Here is a 22,143-nt window from a genome sequence, read left to right as displayed (position 1 = left end):
AAAAGTCTACATATCTTCTGCCTGAGGGTGCATAGTACTAAAAGACTACAAAGGAACACAAATAGCTCATTCACTACAAAACGGCATTTTGCAACATTCACAAATATATGTGTGTCTGCTATTGTATAAACATTTCCTAGGCAGCCACGTGCAAGCTACTGTTCTCTGTTACCAGTCATTTCAGTATAAGGGTGCACACAGGCTCCTCAATAAGTTGAAATACATAAAAATCGATTCCCCTATATTCATAGCTTTGTTTTAAATATATCTGATAAATGGCAAAACTTTTTACATACATATATTTCTGAATGTTATTTGTAACTCCTAAATTATGGGCAAATTCTATTTTATTTGACACAGTGAGATCCACAGGTGAGAACTTCTACCTGAGATTACAGCAGCTTGTTACACTTGCCACAGAGGCAGTTATTAACAAAGTCATTGTGACAGGTATTTATGCAATTCTAACCTAGATCGAGCTCCTAGTGAATGTATTGGCTGCAGTGCTGTGCTCAGGGAGCATTTTCATGCCAGAGCCTACTAACTATTGTCATCTCAGGATCAGTATTGACTCGGGTTTTCTCGCAAGTTCAGAACACGGATCTAAAAAACAGATCTTGCGTATTTTGGATTTCATTTAAGTTCCTCCCTTGTGATTTCAGGTGCTATGAGGTGGTCAAAATTTACTGGAAATTAAGGTTATTGATGTTAGTACTATAGGAACAAAAACAGTTCCACGTTACATGATTTTAGTTATTGTCAGGTGCGGACTGGGCCATTGGGAACTCGGGAGCTGAGCTCCGATCTGGCAGGGTTCCCCATTCGGTCTCCAGACAGGGGTAGTGTGATGTCATGCGCACAGCACTTGTGAGAAGCAGAGAGGGGTCGCAGCTAGAATAGGTGCAGCCGGAAGATGCAGAGTTAGGTAAGTGACTGGTCTAGAGCCGGCAGGCTGTAGGGGCCCAGAGCTAGAGAGACAGAAGGAGGCTTGGGAGACACTGTGCACCTGGAGAGACACAAGGAGGCTGGAGCTGGCGAGACAGTGTGGGGCTGGAGAGACACAAGTAGGCTGGAGCTGGGGAGACTCAGGGGCAGGAGAGAAACAAAGAGCCTGAAGCTGGGGAGACACTGAGGGGCTGGAGAGATGCAAGGAGGCTGGAGAGATCCAGTGAAAGGGTGAGGCTGGAGAGGCAGAGGGGGATGAGGCACGAGGGACAAAAGGGGACTGGAGCTGCAGTGGCCCGGGGATGAGGCTGAAGAGAACTGGGTCGAAGTCGCTGGAGATTATCCACAACTGGCAGGATTAGAAGGAAAAGGCTCGGTAACCGTAATCTTCATTAAGGCACCAATTCTATAGAAACATTACTATACCAAATGAACAAATACAGTTTAACAATATAAAACTGTTTGATCAGGGAAGTTCAAATTTTGTCCTGCACCAAAACTTCTGTCACTATGAATTAGCTAGTTGAACCTCTGTTATATGAATATGACATTGGTTATATTCCTGTGCAAACAGGCGTCTTCCGGACCATGTGATCTCCTACGTATATAGAGAATACCGAATGAAGTTAACATTTGTCCAAGAAAGATCAATTTCTTCAGAGGTTCTCGATTGCAGAGAAACCACCATATAGGTAAGGAAGACTCTCAGAAATCCCACGCACATCAAAAAGTTAAAAACTGGCATACCAGGGGCAAACAACCTGTTGGTAGACAGTGTGACCAGAGAATATGCAAAGACAAATACTGGTTTGAAAACGGAGCCATGGCACATTCTACGAACAGGCTTGTTTGCCCCTGATATGCCAGTTTTGTAGCTGCATTAGCATAAAGTTACAGACGCAACTGCAGCAAAAGACGCAAGGAATGACGCCACTGCCGCCAACTCAGAATCAGACACTATGAGGAGGGAGTATCCCACCCCCTCCACAGACCTATCCCCATAAGGGCTACTTACAGAAATTTCCCGCACTGGATTTCCATCCCAATCCAACCCTGCAGTTGTTATCCATTTTTAGAGAAATCCAAAACCAAAGTGAACCAAAACACTTGAGAGTGGTTTGCCAAAACCAAAACAAGACGATGATTTAGAACCAAAACCCAGGAGTCTTGCAAACATCTCTATTTATAATAAACTTTCAAGCAAAATGTATTTATCCATCTCAACTTCCTGTTTGGGGGGGGGGATACTTCATCCCTTAGAACCTTCATCATCTGTGTTGTGAGAACCAATAATATATAAGAACGTAAAGGACCACCTGTAGGTACATTTACTAAAGTGCAGGTTTACAAAAGTAGAGGTGTTGTCTGTATCAACCTATCAAATTCTAGCTATCATTTTTTTGGTTTGTACCAGATAAATTTCAGCCAGTAATTGTTTGGTTGCTGTGGGCAACATCTCCACTTTTGTAAACCCGCAACTTCTAAAATGTACCCCCCCTCATCTGCAAATAAAATCTATATAGCCTACGCTTCTCAAACTGAAAATCTATAACATGGGTAACCTGCCCCAATTTCACAGTCATAGTCCCCTGAAGGATGGCACGAAGGACCTCTTTCAAAATAGACAGTACTCTGCTGACTTGGCTGTGTACAAAGAAAACCCTATAACAATGGCATGGCTCTGCAGCTTCTATTCCAGTAATAATGTTGTCTGTTAACAAGCTACAGAAGGTAAAACTGGTACATCAGTGCTTACATGACATCTCTTTTCTTTATACTCATACAGCAAGTCAGTGATCTGTGTCATGGGATGGGACTTCTGAGAAATACCCAGTGACTAACAATGAATTTCTTGAGCAGACACTACTTTTCTGATAAGAAAGGAAATGTATTGGAAGTTATACTGCAACCCAGCAAAATTATTTTCCAGGCTTGGTTCCAATTGCAAATTCAGTGTACAGTGTACAATTTGTGCCTCCATATACCATCATCTGTACAAGTGCTATGGGGGTGGAGACTGGTTACTCTCATCATCGCAAAACGCGGCAGCCCCAGTCAGAATTACAAACCATACAAAGCACACAAGACGAGTTGCAGATGTGAGAAATAATAGACACATGTCCACCTGAGCTTACAGTATATGTCTTTCAGTGATCCCATTTGACTTAACTTGTTTAATTCCATTGCGTGAAATGTGTCCCATCCCAGTCCTAAAAATATGATTAAACATTTTTGAAGACTCCTGTTAGCTCAAGAGTATATCAAGTGGTATGTGAGGGACTGACAGAAAATTCTGCGGTGCTTCTTCAATTAAACATTATTTTAATCTATAGGACTCACAGAGATAGGACAGGTAGAAATAGAATGACTGCAGGACATAACTAACAGGAGATGTATCAAGTGGAGAAGTTTCTCATAGCAACCAATCAGCTTCTACATATCATATTACAGAATGTACTTGATAAATGGGCTAGCTAGAAGCGGATTGGCTGCTTTGGGCAAATTCCCTACTTCTCCACTCTTAACAAGGTCTGAAAGAGTCCTTGGCCCTCCCCCCAAAGGGAACTACTGGTTATCAATTAGGGAAAACATTGTCAAAAGCTCAATTTCCCACTCAATGAAATAAAACGCTTATAAAATGTATCTCCGATGATATTACACACCAGAAATTCTTCCTATAAAGTTTCCCCCAACTATTGGCAAAGTTACATGTACATTCGTCCACATCTGGTGGACCTGCCCAAAACTCACACCATTCTGGGATGGAGGCCAGGGTCTCCTAACTTCACTACTCTCGTGCCCCATGTTTAAGGACCCTTGGATTTTCCTCTTAAGCTACCTCCTAGATGAGACTGATAAACATTCCACCAAGCTCGCCTCCCACGGCTCTGTAGCAGCCAAATATCTGACTGCTACATCCTGGAAATATCAAGACCCGCCCTGCACTCTCCCCACATGTCCAACATATTGGCATATCGCTCATATCACCTACATGATAAGGAACACTAATGGACACTGGCTTGACCTACAGGCCCAAGCCATTAGTTCCCTTGACTTAACCTAAACGGTCCTTCACTGTACTCCCCAACTCCAGCTGGCTCACATCTCCCTTGGTGCGCTTCTAGTCCTTCGTCCTTTTCACCAGAGGCATCCCTCTGCAAAACACCTTAGTCTACACACTTATCCCATTCACCTGAGTTGCAGCCTACCCACACACCTACCTCTACCTCCCCAACCTACTCCATCACCCCTTATTATTTTCCTTCCCTCTTCTTATTTTTTTTTGCCTCATTTGTTACTGTTACTGAGACTTAACTGTATTTTGCTTTCTATGGTTTCTGTTCTGTAACCATATACTATATAAAGTTTAAACAATAATGACAAGGAAAGGAAAAAAAACTGAGTGGGATGCTTACAGAGTTTGACATGCTACAAATAGCATGGAACGCATACTTTTTCTACTATATACAGAAATAAAGTGCAGCATTCACATTTCTGTGATGCTCTGCCAAGGCTGTGTCACAGCATTGCACGGATTTCATGCCGACATCAACACGCAGTTCATGTGCTGTCAACAATTCACCAACTTACTATTTACAACCAGATTGTTCATAGTCTGACCAAGAACACTACAGCATTTTATTCAGTTGGCATAATCAACAGAATTAAGTACAAAAGGAGAACGTATTAACAATAACTGGCATCTAAAAAATCTGCTTCACATTTTCAGCCCCCTCTCCAATATATTTTATATACTATAAATATATTTTCATACTTAAGAAATATTTTCTAACACTACACACTATGAGACCAACTACTATTATCTCCCTCTGTTTGGACCTCTTCCCAAATCATAGATGCAGGGCTAAGCTGGCTGTCATTTCAGGAAAGGACATCATAAAACGTACACAAGTAAAAGCACCTTGTGATCCTGGCATGCTGGATGTGTGATTGTACAATGCTGATCACTCTCTGATATCCCATTAAGGATTCACAAGACAAAGATAATGCAAACACACACAACCCCACCCCCTTTCAGGAACCAGTGTTTCTGGTCTAATGCTGGGCACACACTAGGTGGATGGGTCTGCACATAACCTTATTCCATCTAGTGGTACCAATGGGAGCAGCCAGTTTGGTAGTGTGATGTATCATGAATTGTTACTAAACTACCAGATAATTGTAAGGTGACTGCATGCAATGAATGCAAATCTTCCAGACCTAACGCACTACTATTTCTCATTAAGTTATCTACAAGTCTATGTTCTGTAACAAATATGAACATTCCTGCATTTTTATACTTTTATTAAATGTCTAGCTCCCCTTATAATGGATTGATATTTCATTGAAAAGTGCTTAAGAGTTTAGTACAAGGCGAAATAAAGAAGATAAAAAAACCCCTAAATAAACAGTAGGCATGTGGGAGGTGTACACTGTTTGCATCATATTTTCTAAGGACTATACTGAGAAGATGGGCAACCAGTGAATATACATAGAAATAGTTAGTTACATGGTAGTGTGTGTGATTAATTGCAAGCGACAAACAGCATGATCTGTAATCAATACATCCCTATGGGACTGCCTACTAAGTCTAAAAGTCACATATGTAAGTGGTCCTACAGTTACAATGGTGCTGCAAAATACTGGTAAACAAGCAGTAGCAACACTTTGTGCACCACCAGCCTGCTTGCTTTTACTGCTGACAATAGACAAACATTTCTGTTCAGCACAACAAAGGTCTAACATAGAAAGCAGAAAGAATGATGGTAGACAAAATATAAGCCTTCACAAACTATGTAAATATCTTATTCTCACAGCTTATTCTCCATGTGAACTACAAGCCTTCAGCCTCTGATATTTTTTCTACATTCAGCTGACAACAAAATTAATCCTAGTATCCACCAGCCACTATCCCTCTACTGCAGTTGTTACAAAATGCTGACACATTTTTATTTGTGCTCAACTACAGACTGGGCAGTTTCCTGTATGATGCACTCTGCAGCTTGAGGTTAAATGAAGTACAGGACGTGTTCTAGCATCATTACCGATTGTAGCATAATTATTATTATTAATATTATTACCAGTTATTTATTTATTTATATATTTGTCCATTCACATCAGTCCCTGCCCCAGTGGAGCTTACAATCTATATCCCCTACAACATGCTCACACATACATACACACTATGGTTAGTTTTTGTTGGGAGCCAATTAACCTACCAGTATTTTTGGAGTATGGGAGGAAACCGGAGTACCCGGAGGAAACCCACGCAAGCACAGGGAGGATATACAGTACAACTCCACACAGGTAGGGCCATGGTGGGAATCGAACCCACGACCTCAGTGCTGTGAGGCAGTAATGCTAACCATTACTCCCTCTGTGCTGTCCGATGCTCCTGTATGCAATTATAATGAAGAACTATGACCCAGAAAAGAAAAACTTACAAAAGATATAGATTTTCAGTACATGATGCCAGACTAGAGATACATACACAATGTCACACAAGCAAGGAACAGTCACCACCAACAATAGAAAGGAAGCACTTGTCAATTCTCTACTCTGTGACTAATGACAATTTTGAAGTCTGAAAGATTATCATCATCTACGGAAAATACTGATTTGCTGAATAATGGTATTTCCCTTTGCAAACTTTGTGGTATTAATGCATAATTAAAAGGAAAAAAATACCATTCCAGACTGCACCATGCACATAGCATGACAGTACAAAATCAGAATAGGATACGGACTCAGAGATGATGGGGTTAAGCCCCATTGATATGCCAATTTGTAACGCAGTAGAATGAACTGCAGACAGGCTCTATTCAGCAATGGTCACTTTAAAGTGCCCAATTTCTATGAGACAATAATCTCATCACAGTGGGAAAACACAGAACAGCAGGAACTATCTGACCATAGTAAGCACAGATAACTTAGTGGGGGAAGGGTAAGGATTCTCCCACCAATTCTATCCTCAGGAACAAGATTTTTCAAACTGGCTTTTCTTTTTTAGTTTTTAGCCACATTTGACACTGCTAAATTATCTACATATAGCTTTCCTACATAAGCCAATGCTTCAATGGAAGTGGATACCGACAATTAAGGGATTGCCAGGGAATTGACAAAAGTAAACATTGAAGCCAGCAGCTAGAACTGGAAGTCTTAGTAAGTAAGGCGTTCCAAATTGTCTGGATTCTAACTCAAAGCTTAAGTAGGGTTTGAGCTAAAGTGTCTTCGTATTATTAGCCCTGAAAAGTAAAACAATTACAAACCCTGCTTTCTGTATAGCAGCCAACAAGAGTCCATTGCTGTGTGGGCTTACCATCAATGCCATGGTCGCTGAAACACTGGATAATACTGAGATCTGCCTGCTTGCAGTAACATTCAGTACAAAAATATACAGTTAATCTAATTAAAACCAACAAAAAACACCATCACATTGACCTTAAAGTGGAGCCAATATATCCAGTAAAGCCTGGCAGAGGCGATGAAGTTTGTGCCACTGTGATTGGTGGTTAGTAAAAGAGAAAGGTAGCAGGTGGAAGCAACTCCAGACTTATTCAGGGGTCAAGTTAATTAGAATGCCATATATCTGTACATTTAATTATCAAAAATAAAGTTTGATTTGAATTTGTTAGTAGGATAATACCAAGACTTAAAAAAACCAAAATATCAGCATAATACATTTCTACACAGACATATTAAAGGATTTGTGACCAATGTCCTACCTTGGACCAAGAAGCCAGCACCAAAACCTGTAGCCCAAGTGGAGATGGTAAAATATCCTTATTTTTGCTCTGGAGCTACACTGGAACTGGGATACTGAAATTGAGGTGAATTCAGACTAAAAGCAGGGCCCGACACAGTATGTACTATTGGCCTCATATTTACATTAGTCCTTAACATGAACATAAACTAAAGCTTTAATAGTTCAATGAGCAGGGGCTTGTGAAGCTGAAGTAGGGTTATAGGATGAGCATGGAGTTGATAGCTTGTATTTACTCTTCAGCCAGACTGATGCTAATGGTACCAGCCCAGAGGGGAAGCAGTCGGGAAGCCGACGGACGGAATCCCGACTGTCGGCTTACCGACTGTCTAATCCCAGCAAAGGGTTAAATGACAGGCATCAATATCCCGACGCCTGTCATTTTACCTAAGCCGGGAGCCAGACACCTGGCTTACCGATCGAAGGTAAGACGGGCGTGGACAGCCGGGGGAGAGGAGGGGGTTTGGTGAGTTTGGGGTGTTAGGTTTAGGGTTCCCGGGGGGGGGACTTAGGGTTAGTCACCCCCCCGGGAGTTTAGGGTTAGGCTAGGGGAAGGGAGGGTTAGGGTTCGGCACCCCCGGGGGGAGGTTAGGATTAGGCACACCCCCGGGAGGCTTAGGTTTAGGCGGCGGGGAAGGGGGAGGTTAGGTTTAGGCAATTAGAGGGGGGATTAGGGTTAGGCACTTGGGGGGAGGTTAGGGAGGCACCCCTAAGGGAGGGTTAGGGGGGGGGAAATTAGGTTAGTTATACCTACCCTAAGGACGATCGGGATTTCCTCCTCTGTCGGGCTGCCACTGTCGGGATTAGAATGAGGCCGGCGTTAAATCATACTGAATCCGACAGAACCTGTTAAACCTGTAACGATGCCATTGCTAATGTGACAAGTTACATAGTGAGATGTATATAAGCCATCTAAACAGCAGACAAGTGGAAAAGTTACCCTTACCAACCAAGCAGATTAAAAGTAGTACTTATCAAGTACATTCTATAAAATAATAGGCAGAAGCTGTTTGGTTGCTATTGGCAACTTCTCCACTCTTTAAAAGGTTTGATATCTCTTCCCCCCATAGTTATGTATCAATTTGTGGAAGTAATGTAATTAAATGTGTGTATACAAAAAAAACAAAAAAAAACAAGAAAAGGTGAAATTCTAGTTTGTTGGCTCAGTTCAGTTAATTTCAAGTTAATTCCGACAGATGAGGTCACATATATACCTCCAATCAGGATGCACCGTTATATGAAACTATGTCACTCCCTTATATATGAGCTGGTTGCCACACACATAAAACAAATCGCCAATTCAATTGGCTCTAATTCTTTATTTACCTGTTCAACCTGTAGACTAGAAACCATGTCAATATTCATTAGAAACACTTCTGTTTGATGATAAGGAATGATTTAACCCTCATTGTAACTAATAAACTAATTAGAAAAGACATTGAGGTATCATGTATAAAAAGCACTTATATGGTGAGAGAAGACCAAAGTGACTATACACAATAGCTATATAATATTGTTTTGGGGACTACTGGTGTCAACTAATATCTGAAAGTCAAAAGTGGGATACAAAGTAGTAGAATGCCAGCTGATACGCATTGCCTACAATATACAATAATACCGAAGAAAATCACTGAACCGTTTGTAAGATAGGAAAACTGACTAAGTACTGCGCTCTCTCTGGAAACTTTCCTTTCTTCTGTGAATTAAAAGACACTTGTTCCTGTCAGTTCATCTGTAAACATCACATAATGGGTATAAACAGTAGTCAAACTGAAGCATTGGAAGAAAGGTACACTTGATATATACATATATATCCACTGGCAAGCCAGTTCAAACAAACATCTCTCCCACTAAATAGACAAAGGCTGATCATTTAGCTGACACCTGTCATTTACATTTGACAGCTATACTTATTTAAAGCACCTTAAAGACCCAGGCCCAGTATTTAAGAGGTTCGCCACGAATGCTGACAGTGAGAAATGAACAACTATGAAGGTGGTACTTTGCTTAGTGATTCACATGCACTGTCACTACGTTGCAGCATCCGGATGCAGACTCCAAACCAATAGGAGCTGAGCTTTGTACATCATTGAAAAACCATTTATCTTTAGAATTCCCATTCCCCAACATGCACTGAAATTCACACAGGGAGAACCAGGACCCTTGCCCGCGTTCACAGGTGGGCAACACATAAAGAATCAAAACAGAACACAGAGTAGACCCAAGTAACAGGCTGTGGGAGACCCTGAAATTATACAATGAATGTCCTCAGAAATTATAATTAAATTGCAAGCTGTTCAGAATAGAAGAACATCATACTCCAATATACTGTATAAGGATGTGTACAGTCCACAGACAAAAGCATTGCTGAATCACACTACAAAACAATCTGTTATACAAAGGCCCATATTTTGTCTTTATGTTGGTTTTGGCGAATAATAGAAGCCTAAGATCAGTGCGTTGTGTAGAGACACGGTGTTGGGCCATTAACAACATTTAACTGATTGTTTATTTGTGGTAGTAATGTACATAGTGATAAGCTAGGTGCAGGAGAATGTAAATCAAATGAGTAAAACAGAGACACAGTAAAATGGGAATGGCAGTCACAGTGGTCGCCTGCGGGCATTTGATAGCATAGGTACAGTGCACTTGCACACCCCTGTGCTTATTACCTTGAGCATTACAGAGGCCTGCTAGGTGCTGCAGTTTACAGTGAAGGGGCTTAGCACCGCCTTCCAAAACCCTTACCATGGCATCATGTAACCATGCACTGCAACTCTCCACCCACAATGCACAATTTAAAAAGGCATACAGTCTATACACGACAGATCCAAAGACTGTTCGCCATCCCCCTACCCCCCTAGAAGAGAGCTACTTACCCACAAGTTTATTCAAACCAGTCCTGCGACTCGCTACCCCCCACCCCTTCGCTCCTCCTGTGTGCCCCTCGCTGTCTCTTCTGTTGCAGAGGGGGCACCACCACATATGTCTCAAAGCACTTCCAGGCAATGCAGCCTCCTGGTGCAGAACAAAAGCCAGGCAGACTTAAGTCTTTAATTTCAGCACAAGGCAGTCAGCAGCCACCCTCATGCTGTCTCTCTCTCTCTTCCCCTCCCCTCTAAGGACACCCTGCTCAGTTTCTCTCTCTCTCTTCTGCCTGTCCAGCTACTGCACAACACTCATCAATTATTAATTGCTTGTCTCCAGATTTCCAGGCAAAACCAATAACAGATGGGCTCCCTGCTAATGGCTCAGTATGTACCAGCCAACTGGCTGTGTGTGTTTCCAGCCTCCAGAGACAATGAAGAGAATCAGGTTAAGCCTCCTAACTTCACACATGCCCAGGCAGACACAATGTAGTCCCCTAGTGCAGTACTGCAGTCGGCTGAGAAAGCCATCAGTCAGGCTGGGGATGGAAGAGGAATTTGAACAGGGGTTTTTGTCTCACCTCAGCACCATGCGGCAGGATTATTCAAGCCTTCCCTTTCCACACTCTCTGTCTAGAGAGCTTGCTGTTTGCTGTTACACACACATACACCACACAGCAACCATACACACACATTCACACTCAGGCAGCCTCAGTCATTTGCCAGAAGGCAGAGAAGAGACAGAGGAGGAGGAGGGGAGGAGGAGGGGGGCTGTAGTGGGAGAGAAAGGGAGGAAAGAAAAAAAACCCAAGCAGCTCACATTACAAAACTTACACTGAGGGGAGGTGCTAGGCACTATCCTTTAACCCCTTCGCTTTCTGAGGCTTGTTGGGTGTGTGGCTGTGAGCCAATTAGCTGAGGAAAACACAAACTACATAAGTGACAATGCACAGGGTCTACCAACATGACTGCATTACTGGTTGTTGTTTTTTTTTTTAAACGTGCATTAAAGAGGAAAGAAACATGGGGGTATCTGAAGACCCCTCCTCCCCTTTGCTTACTCCTCCCTGATCTTAGGATACCACCGACTGCAGCTGTATTGGACATGCTAAGCACCATTCAGTACATGATGGCAGGGACCACACTCATTCACTACAAATGTTTTTCTGTATTCCCACTGCAGCCAGATAGTCTGGGAAAGACATGCAAATGAGGCCAAATAGCACATCATCGCTGATCGCTTACAACCACTCCAACATTTTTTACAAAATGTAAAACACGTTTCCATAGCGTGGCAACGACACAGACCTCTTCCTAATCTGCCCACACCACAGTATACAGTGTGGCTGTATACAGCACCGACTGACCACCATGTGGGTTACAGCCATCTTTGCAGATGGTAGAATTCACTAATTGTAAAATAATCTGAAGTCACCCAGGAGTTCTGTGGCTAAATGACAGATCAAGGCTACTTTTATATAGATCAATATGAAATCTGACACGTAGGCATAATAATTATAGCAACAGTGTTTTTTGTTTGCTTTAAATAACACAGTGTCCTGTTTATTCCTTATAATACACACTCATTTTTTTTTTATAAAGACTTAAGTAATGACATCAGGGCTGAACAATTACATCACAACTCACTATTTCTAAAGATATTATTTTCAGAATTCGTTATATGTAGTAGCATCGCGTCTATTATTGTAATGATCTTCCCGGCAACCAAGTGGGTAGAAATCAATAGAAATATCGCACACAGAAGGACATGGAAAGAGCATTAGAATACCTCTAAACAGGCATGTGAAACTCAAATGACCCCGAGGGGCAAGTGGTTGGGGTGAAACAGGGTCGTGCATAGGATTTAAGGAAAGCAGCCCAGAATATGCTAAAAGGCCTTTTCTTTGATTTTATGACAGGTTGGGTATAAGGTGTGCATTTGTTATTTAAATTAACTGTGCTGAAAACATAGTCAATTGCATTATGTGACACCACTGAAGACATAATCATAACAACTAATACATGTGCCTATCCCACCCCCAATTATGCATACTGTAAACGTATCCACTCATCCATAGCAATATAGAACTTTTAAAGCATTACCACAGCCCACTAAATATGCATTTTAAACAGCTACAGTGATTGCCACCATTGTGCATGTTGCCCTGTCTCCATTTTTCCAGTGGTTGACTGTGATCCTATCTGACCACCCGCTACGTAAATACAGGATCTGCCTGAGCTATCATTGCTTGCTCCTACACACTATAGAGAGTCTCTCTATCCTACCCTCTAATCCCCTTACATCTCCAGTGTCTTTGGTTTTATTACATTGCTTTGGTTATTCCATGTAGTCATGCGATATTCATGTAAATGTATTTATCACTGTATAACAATAATAATACTAACACAACCTCCCACACTTTTCCAATGTTTCAGTGTGCCAACATTCTGACTTGTGCCTATTCTACTGAAACAAAGTGTTTATGTCTGAAATCACAGTATACCAGTCTACATAATGTGTTAACTGATCAAGTGAAAGGAACACCGTTCCTTGGAATGAATTGTACTATATTAGAGGAGGGCAGTATGAGGCTAATAAATGAAACAAGAAAGAACATCTGTAATATACAGAAGCAGAACTTGAAAAAGATGACATCATTGGGAGGCTCAGCCTCAGAAATAAGTTTGTAAGCAGGCAACGGCCCACTGGTAATAACAATTAGTTCTCTTACCAGATGCAAATTACAACTTAATAATGCAACCATGTTTCCAGAGTCCCTAAGTGTTGCTTCTTTGCAAACAGCATCAGCACAAAACCTTTCCGGCAGTGGTTTACAAATTAGGGAACTATTTGTAAAAGTAATATTTCCTTTTTCTGTACTAACCGGACAGCCTGTGATTGCTGTCTGAACAAACTGGTTTTAAAAGTGCAGCCACATTGTACGAAGGGCTGCAAACATCAAATCACTTCAGTTTGCAAGAACAGTATTATATATCAGTAATAATATAAATGAGTAGATCAACTGACTTTTTATTCGCAGGAAGGTCACCTGTACACATACCTGTTGAGGTAAAAAGTGGAGTAACACTTTAAAAGGTTACCCCAATATGACAATACCCAGTATAGAGTGTCATACACAAAGCTGTAGAGACTAGCACACAGATGTTTAATAACAGCTCCCTCCAGTGGTTAGAGGAAGTGTTGCCATTTGTAATGTTTATATAAAACTGATAAAGTTACAATATAATGAACATATTTAAAACAACAACTACTGAAAAATAAATGTCTAGGCAAAGAGAACAAATGAATACATAACTACCAGTTGCTTTCTCCCTTACAATTAATAATTTTATATATATATTTTTAAATTCATACAATCCAGTACAAATGTCTGAAACTTTATTTTTTCCTGTGACCAGATTATAGATGTATTCTTTCATATGCCATCTACTCATAGGTACGGCTTTATTATGCAGTGTGAATAAAAGAAATAAACAGCAAAAAATGTATTTGTGTCTATGCATATATGAGGGTAAAGCTGGGAATAGATCTTGCTCACACAAACCTACACAGAATATATCTGCAGACAAACCGCACAGTGGCATACTGAACAAAAAGGATAAATGAGGAGGAAAATGTTCTTTAGAGTTCATTAAAGGGAATCTAAAACTAAAACCCCCAATAGACTGTATTTAAGTAATCTTTAAACATTCTGTAGGTGTTTATAGAAAAATCCCATATACATTGACAAAAGTTACATTTTGTAATATCTGCAAATTTCCACTATACTGCCAACACTCAGTCCTGTGCTTTCTACATCGTCTCTTATACCCATTTTACACCAAAGTCCCGGGTCCGACCTGAGATTTTGAATACGGGTCAGAACCGGCTTCACACCCCATTTCCACTGCACTTTGACCCAGGTTATCTTCGGGTCGGCCGCGTTCACACTGTACCCATGTGCAGTAGAACTCTGCTGCAGGCACTTGGAGATGACATCATCTCCAAGCGCCGGGAAATCCGGATCTCCCCATGCTGTAAATGCGAACCAGGTCGTCCGACCCAGGTTATCCATTTACATTCCCCCTTAACCCGAGCCCTACCAGTGTCCAACTCTGCTCGCTTCCCGGGTTGGATTGCTTGGTCACTGGACCTGGGATTATATTTTTGGGACCCATTTCCACTGAGGCCCGGCCCGGGTTGACTAAGCAATTTACCCAGGTGTTTCACTCAGTGGAAAAGGGGTATTATATAGCTAAGCATTTCCTGTGTGACGGGTCAGAGGCCTGATGCAGATATGAACGCAAGGCAGTGTAGGAAACCGTATCTTGCACGTTTTTGTACTTCGCATGCTCCGTTGCTAAATGTATGCAAGTATACAATGCGGATCGAAATGGATGGTAAATGTAGGCAGAGCGGGAACGTTCAGAGAGGACATGTCAAAATTGCGGGCTACGTAGAATACTGCGCACGCATAATTACGTCTATTTTCAGACAAATCTTTTGCATCGGGGTGCTGCTAATTATGGCCCTCATTCAGAGCCGTACGCTCTGAGCAGAGCGCATGCTCTGAATGAGGGCCCACCTCCATACTTATGGAGCGTCCTCCTGGACGCTCGTATAGCTGTGGGTCACCACCCACAGCCTATACGAGCGTGCAGTTTGATGGCCGCGATGGTCTTGACCATCGCCACTGCGAGCCGGAGCCTGCGGTTGAGGTTTTCAACCGCAAGGCCCGGAGTGATTTTGGCTCTATCAGAGCCAAAATCACTCCCACTGACATCACTAGTGATGTCAGTGGGCCGGCTTCTGACGGTAGGCGTTCCCTTGGGAACGCCCCCGTCAGGGAGGCACGCCCACCAAAGGGGGCGTGCTGTCAATCAACATCGACAGCACGCCCCCTTTGATCAGACACAACGAGCGAAGGAAAGTCCTTCGCTCGTCGCGTCTGGCGCATGCGCACGACGGAGCTCCCGCCATCGTGCGCATGCACAGTGCACAACATCGACCCACTTGCGAGCGGACAGCCGCTCGTGAGTGGGTCTGAATCAGGCCCTATGACGGCTATGTAAGCAAACGTACACAAGGGGGTGGTCTGACTGCAGAGATGCAAGCATTCTGCATACGGGTGAATATATACATCTTTTCCATACACGCAGGAGCAACTGCGGTCATCTTGCTTTTAACTCTGTATTAGCCCCCAAATGTGCACTAAAATAATAGCTTCTCCCACGGAACAGACATGGAAGATAAGCATTTCTTACAAGCCATGGAAACCTGTACAAACATACAGTATGTTGGTACATAAACAAATATTTCTGTTTCGGTTAGGAAAACAAAATTATTTAAACTGTGTAGTATACCTTCCTAAAAACTGTATCCATTTGCAGAAGAACACATGAAACTAGGCGTTGACTATACTATAATTGCAATTTGTAAGTTAAATTTAATTTGACAAGCATTCAGCCAATCTAATTCCAGGTTGTAAAATACATATCTCGCACATTTTAAGAGCATCACAATGTTTAGAAAGCTTATAAAGAACACTGGGGGAGATGTATCAAAGCTTGGAGAGATATAAAGTACCAACCAATCAGCTTCTGTCATTTTTTAAACACAGCCTGTAAAGCGGCAAATAGGAGCTGATTGGTTGGTACTTTATCCCTCGCCATGGTTGATACATCTTCCCAACTGTTATAATGTCTGCATTGTTTCTTTCAATGATTTTGTGTTTAGTAACACCACTTCAAGGGTTTAACTGACTTTTATCAAACAAACTAGTGCACCCCACACACTTACTTCTCATCTGCTTCTGGACTCAACTCTTAGGTATGTGGTAATTGTTGTTGACTGTTTGCATATACAGTAGAGGTGCAGACAGCTCTAGATGCATGTAATGAGTCAGCTGAAGGCTGGTTTATCCAGTTCTGGCTCAGATGCTGTATATATCCCTGTGAGGACATCAGGAGTTCCAGGATAGAGCGTAGACCGTCCCATTCATACTACAGGGAACGCCTCTGGCTATACAACTTTTTTGTTAGTCAATGGAATTAATGAATTTACAACAAAGGGGCATAAACCACTCAGTAAAGATAGTAAACATTTTTCCCAGCATTCAAGTGCTTGGTGGGATACAAACATTTTCATGACAACCAGCAGTAGAAAAGGCATAAACCTCAAGGACAAAATTTTAAATGTTCTTACAGCAGAGCAGATCTATATGTGATTGGCACCTTACACCATCACAGAGCTATATGAGATTGGCACCTTACACCATCACAGAGCTATATGTGATAGGCACCTTACACCATCACAGAGCTATATGTGATTGGCACCTTACACCATCACAGAGCTATATGAGATTGGCACCTTACACCATCACAGATCTATCTGTGATTGGCACCTTACACCATCACAGAGCTATATGTGATTGGCACCTTACACCATCACAGAGCTATATGAGATTGGCACCTTACACCATCACAGAGCTATATGAGATTGGCACCTTACACCATCACAGAGCTATATGAGATTGGCACCTTACACCATCACAGAGCTATATGTGATTGGCACCTTACACCATCACAGAGCTATATGTGATTGGCACCTTACACCATCACAGTAATAAGCGTAATTTAAATTAAGGCACAAACCAGTTTTTTTCTAGAGTACTATAAATATTTACTGGAGTAGAAATTTGGATCATATGGGAATGCCAATAAATGACGTCATAATTACTTGTCACAACACCGGCATGCCTGGAACTTCAATCCAAAAGCGAATATGCTCCAGTCACGCTGTTTATCCTATACGAGGGCTAAGGACGGCACTCAAGGTCTGTCACAACATTTCATGTCTATTCAGACATTTCCTCAGGAATTACAAACAATAAAACCAGCACATACCTTTATAGTGTTCACCCATGTGCACCTAGGACATGCTGCTTGTTGATGCCTCAAACCGGGATGGAATGGCTGGGTCCGGGATGCACATGGATGAAAAATATAATAAGGTATGTGTTTGTTTATTGTTTGCAATCACAGAGGAAATGTCTAAATAGACATGAAATGTTGGAAATTAGTAGCTGTGTTTGATCTCAGAGTGCCATCCTTCAATACTGACTAATATTACTATCTTATTTGAAGGGTACCCTGACATCAATGTACAAAACACACACATCAATCAACCATAAAATTAAAACCACCTGGCCAATATTGTGTAGGCCCTCTTGTACGCCAAAACAGCTCTGACCCATCGAGGCGTGGACTCCACAAGACCTTTGAAGGTGTCTTGTGGTATCTGCCACCAAGACGTTAGCAGCAGAGTCTCTAAAGGGTTTATTTACTAAGCTATGTTAGGAGATAAAGTGAACGGAGATAAGGTACCAGCCAATCAGCTCCTAACTGCCATTTTTCAAACACAGCCTGTGACATGGCAGTTAGGAGCTGATTGGCTGGTACCTTATCACAGTTCACTTTATCTCCTAACAAAGCTTAGTAAACAGACCCCTTATACTGGGTACACACTGACAGATACATTGGCCGATCAATTGATCGGCCAATGTATCTGCTGCCCGTTGGCCAGTGTGTACCCGCGATATGTTGGTGAACATTGCCGTTCACTGACATATCGCATTGGCTGTGCTGCACAGCCGATGGACAGATATGTCTGCAGACCGCCCATACACACACAGCGGCAGCCGCGAGGAAGGGGCGGGACATGCCCCGACATGCCCACCGGCAGCTGGGTCCCACCCCACGGGCCCCGAGGGCACAAGCAGATGATGGTTGTTCAGTGTGCATGAACGACCATCTGCTGCAGATATATCTGTCAGGTGTGTACCCACCTTAAGTCCTGTAATTTGCAAGATGGGACCTTCATGGCTTAGACTTGTTTTTCCAGCACATCCTATAGATGCTGGATCGGACTGAGATATGGGGAATTTGGAGGCCAAGTCAACACATTGAACTCTTTGTCATGTTCCTCAAACCATTCCTGAACAATTTTTGCAGTGTGGCTGGCGCATTATACTCCTGTAAGATTTTACTGCTTTCAGGGAATGCCGTTACCATAAGTAGTATAATTGGTCTGCAACAATGTTTAGGCAGGTGGTACTTGTCAAAGAAACATCCACATGAATGTCAGAACCCAAAGTTTCCCAGCAGAATATCACACTGCCTCTGCCGGCTTGCCTTCCTCCCATAATGCATCATGGAGCCATCTCTTCCAGAGGTAAATTATGCACAAACACGTGTACATGATGTAAAAGAAAAAGTGATTAATCAGACCAGGCCACCTCCTTTCTTGCTCTATAGTCCAGTTCTGATACTCACATGCCCATTGTAGGTGCTTTTGAAGTGAACAGTGGTCAGCATAGGCACTCTGGCCGGTCTGCAAATACATAGAAAGCAGCGATGCACTATGTGTTCTAACAACTTTCTATCATAATGCAGTAAGACTAATGATAGTCATTGGTATTAGCACTCCCCCTCCCATCTGCCCTTAGGCATTTTTAATCAGCACAGGTTCCTACATTGCTATTTACATATTAGAAATGGGCACTATACTAGGTAACAGGGCTGTAACTAGGGTACTGTGACCAGTGCCATGGCACAGGGCACCACGGGGTAGGGGGCGCTGTTTGGGCCTGTCAATTTTCCTGTTTATTATAATTCTCACTTGTAGATGCCTCTTCTTTTATCCCCTGTATTCTCCTGGCCTCCCCCATCTCTTCCCTGGCCCTTCCCCATGTGGCCATGGCCCTTTTTTGGGTGCACTTTCTTATATCCCTATTAGAAATATGGGGAAGTGGGGTGCCTATGCTCTTTCTGGCACAGGGCACCAAAAAGTCTAGTTACGGCTCTGCTAGGTAAGACCTGGATAAATTGACAATGTTAGTATTATGGATTTTAGGGACCCATCTGATGGGGTTCACCTTGATGCGGTGGATGGGCAAGCATCTTTGGCCAAACATGTACTCACTTATAATCCATGTTAATTGTAGAGTTTATCAAAATTATTTCACTATCAGTATTCTTAGCGCTTAGAGTGTACACCTGTGTTTTTTTTTTCCGGCATTGTAGCACCTCTTATTGTGTTTAAAATTAGGGTGTGTAGTCAAAGCCTCCTACCCACTCCATCTTTCTATCATAGCCAGCATTAACTTTTCAGCAACTTGTGCTACAGTAGCTCTTCTGTGGGATAGAATCAGAACGACTAGCTTTCGCTCCACACGTGCATCAATTAGCCTTGAACACTCATGAACCTGTTGGAGGTTCACCAGTTGTCCTTCATTGGACCACTTTTGGTAGATACCAACAACTGCTTACCATGATCACCCCACAAGACCTGCCTTTTTGGAGATCCTCTGACCCAGCTGTCTAGCCATCACAATTTGACCATTGTCAAAGTCGCTCAGATCCTTACGCTTGCTAATTTTTTCTACTTCCAACACATCAACTTGTTAATTTGCTGCCTAATATATCCCACCCCTTGACAGGTGCCATTGTAACGAGATAATCAATGTTATTCACTTCACCTGTCAGTGGTTTTAATGTTATGGTTGATTGGCGTGTCTATATATGCACTGCACACCCTTCACCTATTATAGATATGCTGTGGGTGTCCAGGTCTTTCTACCTCTTTCTGTACAACGTTGCATTATCACAGTGCTTTACAAAATGGGATACGTCACGACTTGTAAGCAGTGGACCAGAATAATAATAAAAATGAAATTCAGGTGTAAAAAATTAGTAAATTCTGTCAGAAAAACTTACTGAATCAGGCAAATGTTTGAGGAACAGTTTTTTTAATTCCGCTGATCTATAATGTACAATAGAGACAATCACTTCCTCCCCTGATATCTCTAGTTATTGTTGATCTATTACAAGTTATTTATATAGTGTACACATATTCCGCAGTGATTTACAGAGAATATTCGGCCACTCACATCAGTCCCTGCCCAGCGGATCTTACAATCTATATTCCCTACCACATGTGCGCACAAACACCTCAACACTCAAGTTTTCACAACAGGTCATGTGTTGAGTATTTCTATCTGTGAAGCAGGTAGGATAATTACTGACCCAGGAAGATAGATTAACTCACCTGTGCATGATTGAAGAGATCGGTGGTACTTGAGGACTGGAGTTGAGGACCCCTGATGTAGTGATTGAATGAGTTATGCTGGGTACACACTAAAAGATTAATACCCAGCACAATCTTGTTTGTGACGGACCCAGCGGGGGCCTGGCATCAGCAAATGTGTATGCATGGGAACGACGGCAGGGGGCCATGCTGCATTCGGCAGCATTGCCCGGCCTGCTAATATCGGCAGGTCCGACAGATGAAGTTGCTGCCGACGCGAGGGAGCGCGCATCATCAGCGAACAAGCCGGTACACACTAGCCGATGTGGACGACATGTCGTCCAATCCGCCGGATCAGACGACATATCGTCTAGTGTGTACCCAGCTTTAGAAGACAGGCCATACAACAAATAAGAATCTGTAGAATACCAGAACAAGCATTAATGGCTGAAATTGCTTACAAAGTCATTTTGTAAGACAGTATTATATGTATTTCTTCCTTTAACTTCTTTCCATCACAATACATTTTTCTATTCAAGTGATTCCTGGCTGAAGAGCTTACAGTCTGTTGTCCTAAAACTTGTAACAGGGAATGCCTTTGCACAACACAGAATGTGTAATCCCTTCAATGACAAGAGGCAATAGTGACCCAGTGAGACATGCCAGCTCTCCCAGTTCGACATAACCATGGCAACCATTCTCCACACTAGACGTGCAGGCTAACAGGAAATTAGAGGAAAATACACAGGAATCCATTTCTGAACACGCACACAAACTGGATGACATACAATCTGTACTTAACCCTGCTGCCTCCGGAAGTACACGCAACTAAATACATTGAGGCAACTGCCATAAACTTGCACAGTATAACAGAAGGCATCACCTGACCTAAAGAGGTTGAGTATAAAGGCAGCAAGTAAATGTTTGCACTGCCCAATTGGACAGACCTCACCAGCCCTGGGGTGTTTAATACTGTGAGAGGTACAAATACACATTTACATTACATCCACAAGAAAAAATGAGCACCGATGAAATTTGAAGTCATTAGAGTAAACTGATATTCAGAATAACTACGGTAGCGTCACAAGTTCAACCCAGAAGATGTCATTGTGAGGTACCAGATACCCATAACATATGTTTCTGAGCAGCACTGATTTAACTATGTCCTACAATACAATAAGACCCACTTAATTCCAAGGAGGATAGTACAGGCTTCTCCAGGAGGGCCCCCACCAGTGGGAGAGGAGTCTGTAGCAAACACAAATCCGAGACAGCCCATGGTTACATCTCCACTGCTCTCAAGTGTGACCTAGTTAGCATAGAATTCCTGTGGGTGTTGCTAAATCCTCCAGGTAACTCTGCTTTGTTTTTCACTTTAGTTTGTAAACACTTTTTTTTTTTTGGTCTTCAGTGAGAATCCTGGGAATTATATAGTCAGGGGAAAAGCAGCAACAGCCACCAATCTCTATTTGTCAGCCTCC

General features: G+C 42.4%; 1 protein-coding gene across 10 annotated transcripts in view; it reads right to left on the bottom strand.

Moving 5' to 3' along the window:
• ZMIZ1 (zinc finger MIZ-type containing 1) overlaps positions 1–22,143 on the bottom strand; it is a 331,397-nt gene that overhangs the window by 39,911 nt on the left and 269,343 nt on the right. Inside the window, exon 1 of one of the 10 annotated variants that reach the window (XM_088456364.1) lies at positions 11,157–11,279. The exons of the other annotated variants lie outside the window; for them this stretch is intronic. The gene's annotated coding sequence lies outside the window, so the exon portion shown is untranslated. Of the gene's footprint in view, positions 1–11,156; positions 11,280–22,143 lie in introns of those variants that run through there. 10 annotated transcript variants of the gene reach the window in all.

Source organism: Taudactylus pleione, unplaced genomic scaffold (genome assembly GCF_031769625.1).
Source record: "Taudactylus pleione unplaced genomic scaffold, aTauple2 ptg000699l, whole genome shotgun sequence".
NCBI classification, from domain to species: Eukaryota; Metazoa; Chordata; class Amphibia; order Anura; family Myobatrachidae; genus Taudactylus; species Taudactylus pleione.
This window is presented reverse-complemented; position numbering and strand designations above follow the sequence as displayed.